Raw genomic sequence first — 13956 nt, 5'->3', positions numbered from 1 at the left:
TTTGTGACCGCCTCCCCCCCGTCCCCCCCCCCCCCCAATTTGTTCGCTGAGCCCTCAAAAGTCCGTTCCTTGCAAATCGCTGCCCTAGGAGTCGGAAGCACAATTCAAATCTATCTGCTTCCACCCATCGCAATTATAACGAGGGCCCTGTTCCAAACTACACACCCGAAAACCTGGATAGCGTGACTATTCCCACGGTTAATGGAAACAGAGGGGCTATGGAGGTAAGGAGATGTCTGGCGAGGGCAGTTATGGCTTATTTCTAGACATGGAGGGCGACGAGGCGCAGGACCGGAAAATCTGGCATCGATTCTCGGCAGAGGCGGAAACGTTTCTCCTTGCCACAGCGTCCGGGCCGTCCAGTGGCTCTGGACCCATCCAGTCTCCTATCTAGTGGGTATAAGGGCTCTTTGTCGTTCAGTGCCAGGGTTCGATTCCAAGTAGGAGCATGATTTTCTTTTCTTCACAAAGCCCACAATGGCCCCAAGGCCTACCCTGTCTCCTAACCAATAGGTACCGGGGTTAATTTCCCCGGGATGTGAAGATCACCATTCACCTCTATCCAGTGCCGAGGTCAAGAAAGGTGGATCTATACCTCCACTCGCCCATATGTCTTCCTGGCATAGTGCTTAATTAATGAAGCAAGGACAACTGTACCTTACCTCTATACGTGTTCTTTGCGGGAGTAATGCGGCCGATGCATGAAGCTGACATCTTCTTTCCACCTAGTGGCAAGGTTACGAACGCATGGAGCTATACCTCCATTCCCCCATGCAGGACTCAATTTTGCCTATTCCTATGCCGGTTCCTCCCACGGGGACGCTGAGCTTAAGACATCTAGAAAGGAGCTCGGCATGTCTGTTCTTCGTCAGTTATTTTAAGGTGCTGTCGGCAGATAGATACTAACAGCCTCGTAAAATAACATACAACATAAACGAGAAATAAAACATAAAAGAACACAAGAACTAACAAGAAAGAAATTTAACAAAATAAGAGAAGGAAGGGGGAAAGAGGCGAGATTCGAAGGATGCAAAGAAATCAACTCGCGTCATCGGATCTGGCGATAAACGCGGCTGCTGACGTCACGTCGAGAGGGATACAAACTTACGAGCATCCTATACTTTCCACACTTTACAAGTACGTCCCACAGAATGGACGCTTTCATGCAACAGCACTGTTAATCATTCCGAGGGGACAAAATGGCCACTGTTCACAAGCTGAAATTACGTTTAGAATGCCTCAGAGACTTATGAAATTAGTACATAATGAAAGGAGTATATGCAGCGCTACGCTACAGCACGGCGACTAATTGCTCCCCAAGCGAGTTTAAAAAAATCCTAACTCACTCTGCATTATCGTCGTTTAAATAACAAACTCGTAATGGAACGCAGCAGGCATGCGATAAAGAAAAAATGCATGCAAAGTTCTGGTAGGAAATCCTGAAGAGACCACCAGGAAGACCTCGAGATATACGGGAGGATGATATTAAATTTTATTTTAAAGAAATAATATGGCACTATGTGTACTGGATTGATCTGGCTCAGTATAGGGACCAGTGCTGGGCTCTTGTGAACACGGTAATGAACCTCCGGGTCCCACAAAAGGCAAGAAAATGTCTTGTTCAGCTGTGCGATGTCTTCGCAAAGACTGCTGCACGCAATTAGTTACGATGGACTGGAATGTTCGCGTCTCGGTGCTGACGTAGCAGGAATGAGTAGTTAGGTCCCCAATAGCAACCTGATAATGGCTGAGCGAGGGGTCGGAGTTCGAGTCCCGGTAGGGTCAAAAATTTCCGCTTCTCCATGTCTTCCAGACCGGCTCTGGGGCCCACCCAGCCTCCTATCCAATGGGTACCGCGGGCTCTTTCCCCGGGTGTAAAGCGGCTGGAGCGTGAAGCTGATCACTCACCTCCAACTAGTGCCGACGTCCACTACCCCATACGCCTTCATGGCGTAGTGCTTAATTAGTTAAGCGGAGGGACATTTTTTACGTTACTTTTACAAGACTTCGGACCGCCTCTGTGGTCTAGTGGTCAGCGTTCCTGGCCACAGATCCAGAGGTCCGGGTTCGATTCCCGGCGCTATCAGATTTTTTCGAAGTAGTCGGTCTGGAACGGGGTCCACTCAGCCTCGTGATGATAACTGAGGAGCTATTTCAAGGAAACAGCGGCTCCGGTCTAGAAACCCGAAATTAACGGCCGTGGGAATTCGTTGCGCTGACCACGCGACACCCTCTATCCGCAAAAGTTGGCACTAAAAACTGCGCCGACAAGCGGCGGTCGCTCGGTCGGTACAGTTTGCTTGCGGACTAAAATTACGGATTATGTTTTTGTTTGTTTTACAAGACTTCGGAGCCGATCACAATTGCCGCGCGGACTAAGGCACGAACCGTCTTCGTTCACTCGAACACTAGATGCGTGGGTTCCAATCCCATTCAAGGCATGGTTGACTATATTGTGTGCGTTTATTCTGTGTTCATGTTGTTATGTAGGTAGCGGCCTTCTGACGGGCTGATCCCCCGTCCAAGGAGTGCTACCGACTGCGTACAGATTAAGAAACCGAAAAAGCGGCCAAGGTCCACAAGGGCTGCAGAGCCAGTAATAGACGCATACGTCTTTGAACACATTTGTTCTTACGACACGGAGATTTTTTTTTCTGTGGAGGGGGGGCGTAACTGGGTCACAGTCTCGACCGGTAAATAGAATATCCTCGAGGTCCTTCGTGACCTTATTCATTCCCCCAAGGCGAATTTCAGTACCTATAAATATGACAGGACCGCCTAGCTTAATTATCATGAGAGGACACGAATTATAAAAACAAGAAAAAAATGCACTGAAAGTGGGGACAAAAAGAGTTCGCATCGAAGAAACTAAAAAAGGAAACCCACAAAGCTGCACGCTCAATGCTACAGAACCGACAGCGGTGAACAAACGGATAACAGAGCATAAAAAATCAGGTTCCTGGAGCCGCATTTAGGCTCGCGAAGCGGATACTACGGAGAGCGCTGCCTTCTTGGTTGTGACGCCGTCTAGTCCAGCAGAACGTACTGCCTCCAGCATCACGATTGATGTTATTGTGTAACGTAGACCCGTTGCTAGGCAACGACAGGGGAAGCAGTTATACAACAGCCGTTACTCAGCAAACAAGCATGTTTGCACGGCAACAATTGGAAACAGCAAAAAAGGAACGGTGTTTTATGTGCGATCCGTGCCCAGGTGTTGCCGACAGGGCAGTTCGTGAGAGTCAGTCAGTCAGTCAGTCGAGAGTTGCTGTAGCTGAGGCCGGGGATAGTTCGGGAACCCAAAGTAGGGGAACGTCCGAAGTTGGAAGCAATTACCGGGCAACGGTTAGGGAAGATAGAGAAGACTTTATATGTGCTGTAGTTACAGTGACCTTTGGATTGTGTAACTCGTTGAGACTGTTGTAGTTATTTGTAGCTTCGTGTGTTCAATTAATCCGATTACCAATCCAAACCCTGTCTACAGTCACACTCAAACATGTGACAACATGCTAACCAAGCAATAAACAAGAAGCCGCAGCAGCAAGTGTTCCTTTAGCCCTCTCTTTGCTCTTCTGCGTTATTTCTTGCCCCTCTTCCTTATCTTGACTAGGTTCACTCTGCATGCCGCTTGCTTCGCTTACTCTTCGACCCTCAAGACTGAGGCAATACGTCCCTCCGAAACGTCGACTTTCTATCGGACTGCACGGCATCTCATCCCACAAAACATTACTTCTCAGTTTCCCGGTGTTTAATTAGTTGAAGTGAAGAACTTTGCTGGAATCTCTTCAGGTGTTTCAGACGAAAATTACACCTTACACTAGCTTCAAGCAATCTGCTCAACTGAACTACCTTTAAACTGTGAAGTGACGTCATCATCAGAAAGTGACGTGGTTAGCTAAGTCATCATTACAAAGTCACTACTTTCTATTTTTCTCGTGACCTAGACCGTTACGTCATCGTTACTACGTACATTTCCAACATACACCGGAGATCTCGTTGAAAACGCAGGCCTTTTTTATCTGTACGGTTGCCTAGTCAGATCATGACGTGTCCTCGATCATATTCTTGACACGGAATACCTGCCTTCTGAGTGCTACACACCGTAACTACATCTACTTCACAGGCATTATGAAGGAAGTTAACACGAAGAAACACGTAGGCTACTGCTGACACATGGAATTACAGCTCTGTTTTGCTTCTTCTGCAAACTGAAACGGAATGTCAGCTTTCCTTCCTCATGAATGGGGAAGCCTGATGTCCTGTTTGCCATCAGACACGCTGACAAGGCTAACTAATGCCGTCGCCCCGTATGAGTAATTGACGGACCGACATCGCAGAGTTCTTGACGAGCACTTTGCCCCGCAGCTGGTCTCGTCTCGCGCACAGCATCTAACGGTGAATTCCACTCGTCTATTGTTCCCACATTCCGGTTTCAGGCTCTTCTCACCCTTACTGTAAATATGCTCATTTAAGAATGGGAGCGTGGACATATGCCTCCATGCATTCTTAACCTTTGCACCCCCGTTAGCCGACAGGGGGATGAGTGGGCCCCAGAGCCAGTTGAGGCACTGTGAAGAAAAGAATACCACTGGACAAGCCGTGGAATGGAGCCCCATTCCTACAGTGTCTTGTCACTAGAGTGAAGCTGACCACTCACCTCAATCTAGTACCTATGTCAAAAATACGTGGGCCTATACATCCACCCCCCCCATACGCCTTCATGGTGTCGTGCTCAATTAATCAAGCAAAACATTAATTTACTCGAGCCCCAGGAACGTAACCCTGTATGTCCCATGTTATAATGGGCTCGATGTACGCCCCGCTTTCGGGAACACGTTAAATGTCGAGTCCGAGGTATGGCTGCAGCCTGCCGTGTAGCCTTGCACATAGCTGACTGCGTTTCAGGGAAACATGCTGCCATCGTCATGGGAGCAGGGCACGTCTGTAACGATCTATCAGAACTTCCCAGGAGACAGTCACCTCCCTCATAACCAGAAATTTCGAAATGGAATACTCGTCTGTCTGTAGATGTGGCACCGCACAGCCCCCACCCGCCCTCCAACGTGTCTCGCCCAGCAGCTTCTTGAGAAGCAACATTATCTTCAAGGTAAAGCTATCTCTGTAACAGGCCGTGAAGGCCCATAGGGATATTAGACGTCGAGGCTCCCACATTTTCAGAAAGTCGTCTCACAGATAGCAATGAGGCTGTCGGCCTTACGCGCCAGCCGCACTTTAACCCCAGGAAGATTCCTGGTGCTCATTTCTGTTAGAGGTTGAGTCGATCCCAGGGACATGGTGCGGTAGGAAGAATTAGGCCAAATGAAAAAATTAAATGATCTCATCGGGAATGGAATCCGCGGCCTTCTGGCTTGTAGTATGGTGTCTCAACCAATCACGCCACCGCAGAGTTAATATCAATATTCCTAGGGGGGGGGGCATGGATGTGTTTGCTGTTACTATATTTGACATTCCAGAGGCAATACAGTTACATCAGATAAGGCCGGCGGGCGGGCAGCTTTCGGAAACAGTGGCCACATATCCTAAACGGACGGACAGGCCGATACAGCGGACACTACACACCCTACACGATGAAGTGCACACTGCTTTGCTTAACAAAGAACACGCGATATTCTGAACCCGAACAAGTTGGCCCAAGTGGAAGAGCTTATCTGCCGTTTCGGAGATTCCTCTTCGAATCTCGCTGGGACACACACCATCTTATCACCGTTTTCCTCAGTTCCTCCAGGAAAATTCCATAATAGTTGCAAATTAGGCAACGACCACTTCCCTCCATATCTCTTCAAATTCACCATTAACTACCATGCACTAATTCGATCCTGTACTGTGTCTAGAAGCATCTGTGAGGTCGTATTATCGTGGGATAGTGACGTATGCCGTTACGTCATAACTAGAGTGTCACTAAACTCTGCTTCCATCACATGAGGGCGGCCAAAATCGCCACAACGCACATTTCCGTGCGGTTGCTCACACAAGTTATGACGTAGCCACACAGATATTATTTTACACATAAAATATTTTGCCGACGCTAATGACTGCGTCGTTAACTGACTACACAACAGCATACTTATCTAGCACACAGCTACTTTGTTCCGGTGCTGCTACAGCATGAACCGTACTGATCAGAGCTGGAAACCGCAATCCGCGGACGGACACCACTTTGAGGGCCACATTACCTCCATCTTCTGGATCGACCTTGAAGATTTAGGCATCATGTTCACCCGAAACACTGGTATCCACACATAAGACTACACCATGTCACAACCGGGAGACCACAATACTACTCGAACCCTGAAGATGGAGGCATCATGTTCATCGGAAACACTGCTATCCACACATAAGACTACACCATGTCACAACCGGGAGACCACAATACTACTCGAACCCTGAAGATGGAGGCATCATGTTCATCCGAAACGCTGGTATCCACACATAAGACTACACCATGTCACAATCAGGAGACTACAATACTACTCGAACCCTGAAGATGGAGGCATCATGTTCATCGGAAACACTATCTACACATAAGACTACACCATGTCACAACCGGGAGACCACAATACTACTCGAACCCTGAAGATGGAGGCATCATGTTCATCCGAAACACTGGTACCCACCCACAACACGCAGCGAGCAGCTGTCCAACAGCACTAACCGGTTTGTGTGAAGTACGGGCGGGACAGCTGAACTCTTTTTAATCACCTACTCAATGAAGTACATGGAGGGGTGCAGGATGCATTCTCAGCTTGAGGTGAGTGGTCTGCTTGACCCTCCGGCCCTTCTACCTGTGTACCGCATACACAGAAGACAGCCCTTTTTGGACGATGTGGAGCCCGATCCACAGGTTCCGCAACCCGCACCGCACCACTCTCCGTTCATTACAATCTCCCATTATCTTCATCAACGTCGAGTCGCAGTTCAACTGAAGGTCGAGACCATCACAAAGAGAACAAGAAAGCGAGGCCGTTACTCTGCACTGCCACGCATCTCCACAGCAGGGCTACACGCGGGGAGGTTTACCCGCCAATCTTAATTCATAGCGGGCAGATACAATAAGTCAAACTGTCGCCGACGTGGAGAGTGGACCCAGCTGGACTCCACCCTCCACTACGCGAATAAAAAAACAGGCCATGAAGGCCCATAGGGTTCTGAGACGTCGAGGTTCCCACATTTTCTAGACAGTCGGCTCACAGACGGCGGTACGGTTGTCAGCCTTACATGCCGGCAGCCCTCTACCCCCAGGGAGATTCCTGGTGCGCATGTCTGTTAAAGAGTCTGAGTCGACCCCAGGGTCATTGTGCGGCTAGAAGGGTTAGGTCAACTGAAATTCCAATTACCTCATTGGGAGTCGAACTCTCCACCTTCCGGCTTGTAGCATAGTGCCCCTATTTCTTGGTTTCATCATCAAAATCTGTGCTGTGCTGTGAACAACGGGAAGAGGATAGGTCGAAATGGAAGTGCCGTTTTGCAATCAGAACGTCGTCTTACCTCGTAGTAACAAAACTTGAAGAGCCGAACTGAGAATAACAACTTGGGGTGGGAACTTATGGGTAACAGACTGGAGGGAGGATTGGGAGAAGCCACTGGGTCAGGTGGGAGCCTGCGGAAGTATGAACGTCGGAAAATATCAGACAATAACAACGGCGGTATGTAACAGTCCGGAATTTGCTAATTCAAATTCTTCAATTCTCGGCCACTGTCGAGAATAACAACGTAAATGCTCTGGTACAGTGGCTGCTGCTTAGTCACAGACTAAGTTGTCCCCGTGCTTAATTAAGTACGACACTACGATGGCGTACAGGGGAATGCAGGTATAGCTCCACCATTCTTGACCTCGGTACTAGATGGTGAGTTGTGAGCTTTACTCCCAGGCCGTTTTCCCAACGGGTTTTATCTGTATATAATTAATCGAATCAGCAAGTGTTTTATCGGTCTGTCGTTTCCATGGAAACCAAATGAGAAACTAAGTGAGTTACAACAGGGCCAGGTAACGGTAGCAATGAAAGCAGCGGTGTTTCTGCCGAGGTGTTGTCAACCTGCGCTACAGCGTCTGCGCGAAAATGAGTATCTCTAGATCAGTGTTTCTCAACCGCCGAGCCGCGGTCTCATACAAAAAAAAAAAAAAAATTTACCGGGCCGCGGTCTGACAAAGGTTGAGAACCACTGATCTACATAACATTATATTCGTCGTCGTCGTCACCACCACCACCACCACCACCATTGCCGTCGTAACAAATCGTCTTTCTGGGACTTTCCAAGTTCCATACGACTGAAAAGGACGCACTCACGAACCTCGTCGGATTCGCATTTCGAGGGCGGTCACAGAGTTTCACCGAACATGCAATAAAGCCCTGCGATAAGGTTTATGCGTTCCACTGTTGGGACTTCCGACCGGCTGGGGGGGATATAATGTCTCCAAAATACGAACTCCCACTACAGATTAAATATAATCAGGGGCGGCCCGCGTATAGTCACTGCGGAACTGCAGCACCCCCAATAATTTTAGCTACGAGCCGCCACTGAATATAATACTAAAAAAGTAAAGTTGTCCGTGTGCTTAATTCATTAAGCATTATGTCATTATGACATATGGAGAAATGGTGGTCTTGACATCAGAGAGAGTTGACCGGCCAGAGTCACGCCCGGGAAAAAAACTGTAATCATTGGACAGGATCCTGGGTGGGTCCCAGAGCCGTTCTGGATGCTGTGAGGAGAAAAATGTTGCCCCTGCCGGGAATCGAACACAAGATGTCCAGGCCGTAGCCCGTCCCTATACCGACTGAGCTATCCTGTACTTAACTAGAAATATACACTTCTTAGAAACGGCGAAAGCACGTATGTCTTTACTATGGCGGGACAGCATTATCTGACAAACAGAACTGTGGGACTGCTGTCCATGACACAAAGGCAAAATGTACCAGGACTCGGAGACCTCAAGTGGTACGCTCCATCACTGCCCAGGATGCTGTGGAGTCGAATGAAGGGAATGGGCGGGCAGGCGTGTCGCGCTGATAAGGCTGGGAACAGAGCATGTTTACTTAGAGACTGTGGCTAACACGCTTTACGTAACGTCTACAGCAGAGAATCCCAAGTGACGTAAAACGCTACATAAAGGGAAAAATGGAGGGCAAATATTGTCGGGAACGAGAAGACTGGAACGTTACATATACAGACAGGGAAGTAGGTAAATAAGGGGAGCGAGTAAAAAAAATATATAGGGAAAGAAAAGCGCTGGCAGAAATGAAAAGCGAAACAAGGAGCGTAAAGGAAACTATGATGAGAGCAGGAAAGTGCACTTCTGCACACTGTTGCAGGTCCCTATCATGCTGTACGGTGACAGCAGGAACCTGAATAGCTTTACAGCCTCTCTGCACCTACAGTAAACTACACAATCTTCCTGTACAGTCACGAAAAGCGCAGTTATGCACACTGTTGCAGGTCCCTATCAGGCTGTACGGTGACAGCAGGAACCTGAATAGCTTTACAGCCTCTCTACACCTACAGTAAGCCGTAAAATATTCCTGTACAGCCAGAAAAATGCCACGAAAAGTTTCGCCGGCTCCAGTTACAGTTTCCGAAATCAGCTATACGAAACCCTGCGTACCGACCTGCCAAATTATGCATGGACACTATTGACAACGGAGAAACCACGCTTTACCGCCTCGTATCAGTTGCTTGCCAAATGGCCACGTTACTTGCACTTACTTCATTATGCCGCAGCGAACAAGATTTCACCTTCACGAGGTCATGACTATGCAGATTACCGTCCTCTGCGTCTAACGCCGTGTAGGCCTGAGGAAAGTTCTCCCTGTGCTTAACTACTTTAAGCACTACGCCATGAACGTTTATGGGGGAGTAGATGTATAGATCCACATTTTCCTGACATCGGCACTAGTTGGTGAATGGTCAGCTTCACGCCCCTGCCGCTCTAGCTCCACCCCCGGAGAAATCGCCTCCGGTACCCATTGGGGTAGGCCCCAGAGCCGGTCTGGACGACGTGGAGAAGTGAAAATTCGTGACCCTGCCGAGACTCGAACTCCAACTCCTTGGTCGTCCAACTCGTAGCCAGCAGCTATACCGACTGTGCTATCCCGGCCCTGCTCAGGTTGCTTATTTAACAACGCCGTCAGTAAGTGAGACTACACTGCGTCTAATTGTTGGATGATGGTTGACACTGAACTGGAAGCCATATGCAAGCAGGCGATCATGTCCTATTGAGAAGGAACTGTCCCTGGATTTGTCCTGGGGGCCTCACGGAACTCATGAGAAACTTCCAGTAGAACAGTCGATATCACTAGAGAGATCTAAACCAAGGGACGCCAAAATATGAATCTGAGGAGTTGCCGCTTCGCAGGGTCTTTAAAACATAAAAACCTCATCAACATTTCCGGTTACTACGGTGTGAGTCACAGACAACCGTGTGTTATGTGCGTGCGTGTGTTCGAGGATGGGAGAGAGACAGGTAACACGAGGCAGCCACCGAAAGACGTCCGCTAACCTAGAAACAGGTTCGCTGTCTCTCACACGGTCGTGTGCCGACAGAACTTGAGGTCAACACCCCGTCTGGTGGGGGTGACTGCACCCCTGTGACATAACAGACATGGCTCGATACGCGAGTCTTGCATGATGCATAGTAAGAGACTGACACTGTGCTTTAACACAAAGCCATGAAAGCGAAGCCCTTAAGAAGGGCGCCTGTTTCCTTATTTCCCTGCACCTCTAATTAGTTCACACAGACTCTCCCCCTCTGAAAACAACTCTCTGAACGACAGTGCAGATAATATTTTCGTAAATCCCATCGTCAATTTCGTTTTCGATAAACGGCGTAGATAACATAATCTTAAATTCCACTTCTGATAAAGTGCAAATGCATGGGGTACTCGGCACGTAACCTCCGTTAATTTTAGGCAACTAAAGTAGGAGAGGTTGAGAGCTCGCGCATGCGAGGTAACGTCACATGACTCCTTGCCTTGTAACCCATCATATAACTGGTCACCTAGTGTTTGTTCTTGCCTCTATAGAGTGAGTTATCATGTGTCTTGCGATTGACAATCCCGCCAGCTGCGAAACTCGTAATGTTAACCGCCTTTTTCGTGGTAAAAGCATGGGTACTGCGGAAATCCGTCGTGAATTATGAGCTGTTTACGGCCAAAATGTAATGAGTGAAGGAACTGTATGACAATGGTGTTGAATGTTCAAAAATGGGCGAATAAATAATCAGGATTAAGAGCAACGTGGCTTAAGTATGTACGTATTTTCTTGCATACAATTTTTTTTCTCATTGCTTGTTTTCTTAACATCCCGTCGGAGGTTAATCTCCGAACAGACCTCGTATTTCGACGCTATACAGCGTTGCCAAATAATCATAAACAAGCAACAAAATAAATGAACCAAATAACTAAGTACAAGCCACCAGTTGCTCAGATATTTAAGAATTTTCCTCCCAAAAAATTGGAACCCAGAGGTTCATTACTGTGTTCATAAGAGCCTGCCACTCGACACAATCTTGAGCCACATCAATCCAGTCCATACCACCCCACCTAATTTCTCTTAACATCCATTACCCTCTCAACTACGCTTAGGTCTTCCTAGTTGTCTCTTTCTTCCTGGCTTCCTTACCAAAATCCTATATGCATTTCTCTTCTCCACATGCGTGCTACATACCCTAGACATGCTCCTTGACCTGATCATTCGGATTATATCTGCCGAAGAGTACAAGTTATGAAGCTCCTCAATTTTCTCCAGCCTCCTATTATTTCATCCCTTTCAGTCCAAATATTCTCCTTATCACCCTGTTCTAAAACACCCTCTACACATATAACATGGCGGAGGCACACATCACTCTCAAATAAGGTTAATAACATTAAGCTCCAAGTAAGCAGAAATTATTTTTCCCTCATGTCGGTATTTCCACTTCTCTGAAATAACGCTAAAATAACACAAGAACTGTTGTTACACTTCTGTACCGTATTCATGCACACGTGCCGGTTGCATACCGCGCCAAGACATCACTTCACTAACTTTTCAAATTTATTCCAACTCTCTTAAACATACATTGTTGGTTAGACGACCTCCCCTAACATGTAACGGGAGATTGAGTTAAACACCATCAATACAGCAATGAAAACCTATGCAGCGCGGTATTAATCAATACGGCTGTGATCCACAACCCTCGTGGTCAAGTGATAAGCAAATGATTAAATACCTCGTCTTCAACATAAATGACGTTCACTGGCACACTCCTCGTGATGTTTGTCTAAATATAGTCACAGTACCTTGACCCTACGACAGTTATTTGTAACACAGTTGCCAGAGACAAAATAAGCATGTATGGAAAACATAGGGCCTTACCATGGAAAGTGTTCGCATAATATCTGTCTTCATGGAAACAGTAAAGTACTACTCACCTGATATGTGACGAGGACAAGTAGTGGCGACAGTTAATGCGACTATGCCAGCGATATTTCTTCTGTATAAAACACACAATAACACCTACCTAACTGAGAGCAACCTTCATTCTAAACCCCTCCCAGCTTGTCTGCTGATGGTCACTCCAAAAATGGCGAACGCCGCCTGCCGCCACGAGCGGCCACGAGCACGTAATTGAGTTGGAACTGCCATGACATCTGTTAGCACCTTCCGGAACTACGAGGAAGTGAGCGTTGACACATGCATGCCAAGTTGTTCAGTTACTTAATTGTTGTGTGTGTGTGTCAAAACATTAATGTGTCTGTCCTGTGTGATTTGTCTGTTATGCTCTTAAACTAAATCGTAAATAACGAACAGTATGGAAATAAGAGTAACTCATTTGATGGAATTAATGTTTTGTGTTCGGCAAAGGTCACAAAACCAATGGAAGTTTTGGGAGAAATTTATTATTGAACGTCTATACTAAAAGCTCTTGAGAGAATTTACCTTAGCTTCATAACTATCCATTATAGGCTCAAATAGGATTTCATCGATTTCGTGAAAAATGGTCACAGAAAAATTAAGTATGTTGTAAAATATAAACCTCACAGAGATGTATAGAACTGTTAGGCTTAGAGACGTCATAGAGATGTATAGAACTGCTAGGCTTAGAGAGGTCATAGAGATGTATAGAACTGTTAGGCTTAGAGATGTCATAGAGATGTATAGAACTGTTAGGCTCAGAGACATCATAGAGATGTATAGAACTGTTAGGCTTGGAGACATCATACAGATGTATAGAACTGCTAGGCTTAGAGACGTCATAGAGATGTATAGAACTGCTAGGCTTAGAGACGTCATAGAGATGTATAGAACTGTTAGGCTTAGAGATGTCATAGAGATGTATAGAACTGTTAGGCTCAGAGACATCATAGAGATGTATAGAACTGTTAGGCTTGGAGACATCATACAGATGTATAGAACTGCTAGGCTTAGAGACGTCATAGAGATGTATAGAACTGCTAGGCTTAGAGACATCATAGAGATGTATAGAACTGTTAGGCTTAGAGACATCAGAGAGATGTACAGAACTGCTAGGCTTAGAGACGTCATAGAGATGTATAGAACTGTTAGGCTTAGAGACGTCATAGAGATGTATAGAACTGTTAGGCTTAGAGACATCATAGAGATGCACTTCGATATGGTGGAGACTTAAAGAAATGTGAAAAGTAAAAGTGTAGAGTCTGTTCCCTTGTGGTGTTTAGGGTGGCTAACAGAATTTTTTAAAGTAAACCACTAGCTAGAAAATGTTGGTAAGGCCCAGACTGAGATGTGGAGAATAATTTACGAGAGCTTAAAACGAAGAAATGGAGGTAAAAGGCAAACAATAGAGAAGAATGGTCATCTGTTATAAAAAAAAAAACAAGGCTCTTAGAGGACTGTAGAGTCAAACATTAAGTAAGTATAGCATTTTTTTTTAGTTTCTTGGGGTGGGGTGAGACTGAGTCCATTTGGCACGTCGGCCACTAC

The 13956-nt window shown here is 46.7% G+C and overlaps 1 protein-coding gene across 3 annotated transcripts in view; it reads right to left on the bottom strand.

Moving 5' to 3' along the window:
• LOC111868951 (dystroglycan) overlaps positions 1 to 12576 on the bottom strand; it is a 147466-nt gene extending 134890 nt beyond the window's left edge. For all 3 annotated transcript variants that reach the window (XM_023860081.2, XM_023860078.2, XM_023860080.2), the window contains exon 1: positions 12426 to 12576. The gene's annotated coding sequence lies outside the window, so the exon portion shown is untranslated. The remainder of the gene's footprint in view (positions 1 to 12425) is intronic.
• Positions 12577 to 13956: the final 1380 nt, after the last annotated feature.

This window comes from Cryptotermes secundus, unplaced genomic scaffold, assembly GCF_002891405.2.
Source record: "Cryptotermes secundus unplaced genomic scaffold, Csec_1.0 scaffold1090, whole genome shotgun sequence".
NCBI classification, from domain to species: Eukaryota; Metazoa; Arthropoda; class Insecta; order Blattodea; family Kalotermitidae; genus Cryptotermes; species Cryptotermes secundus.
Note: the sequence above shows the minus strand (reverse complement) of the source record. Positions and strands in the feature narration are given on the sequence as shown.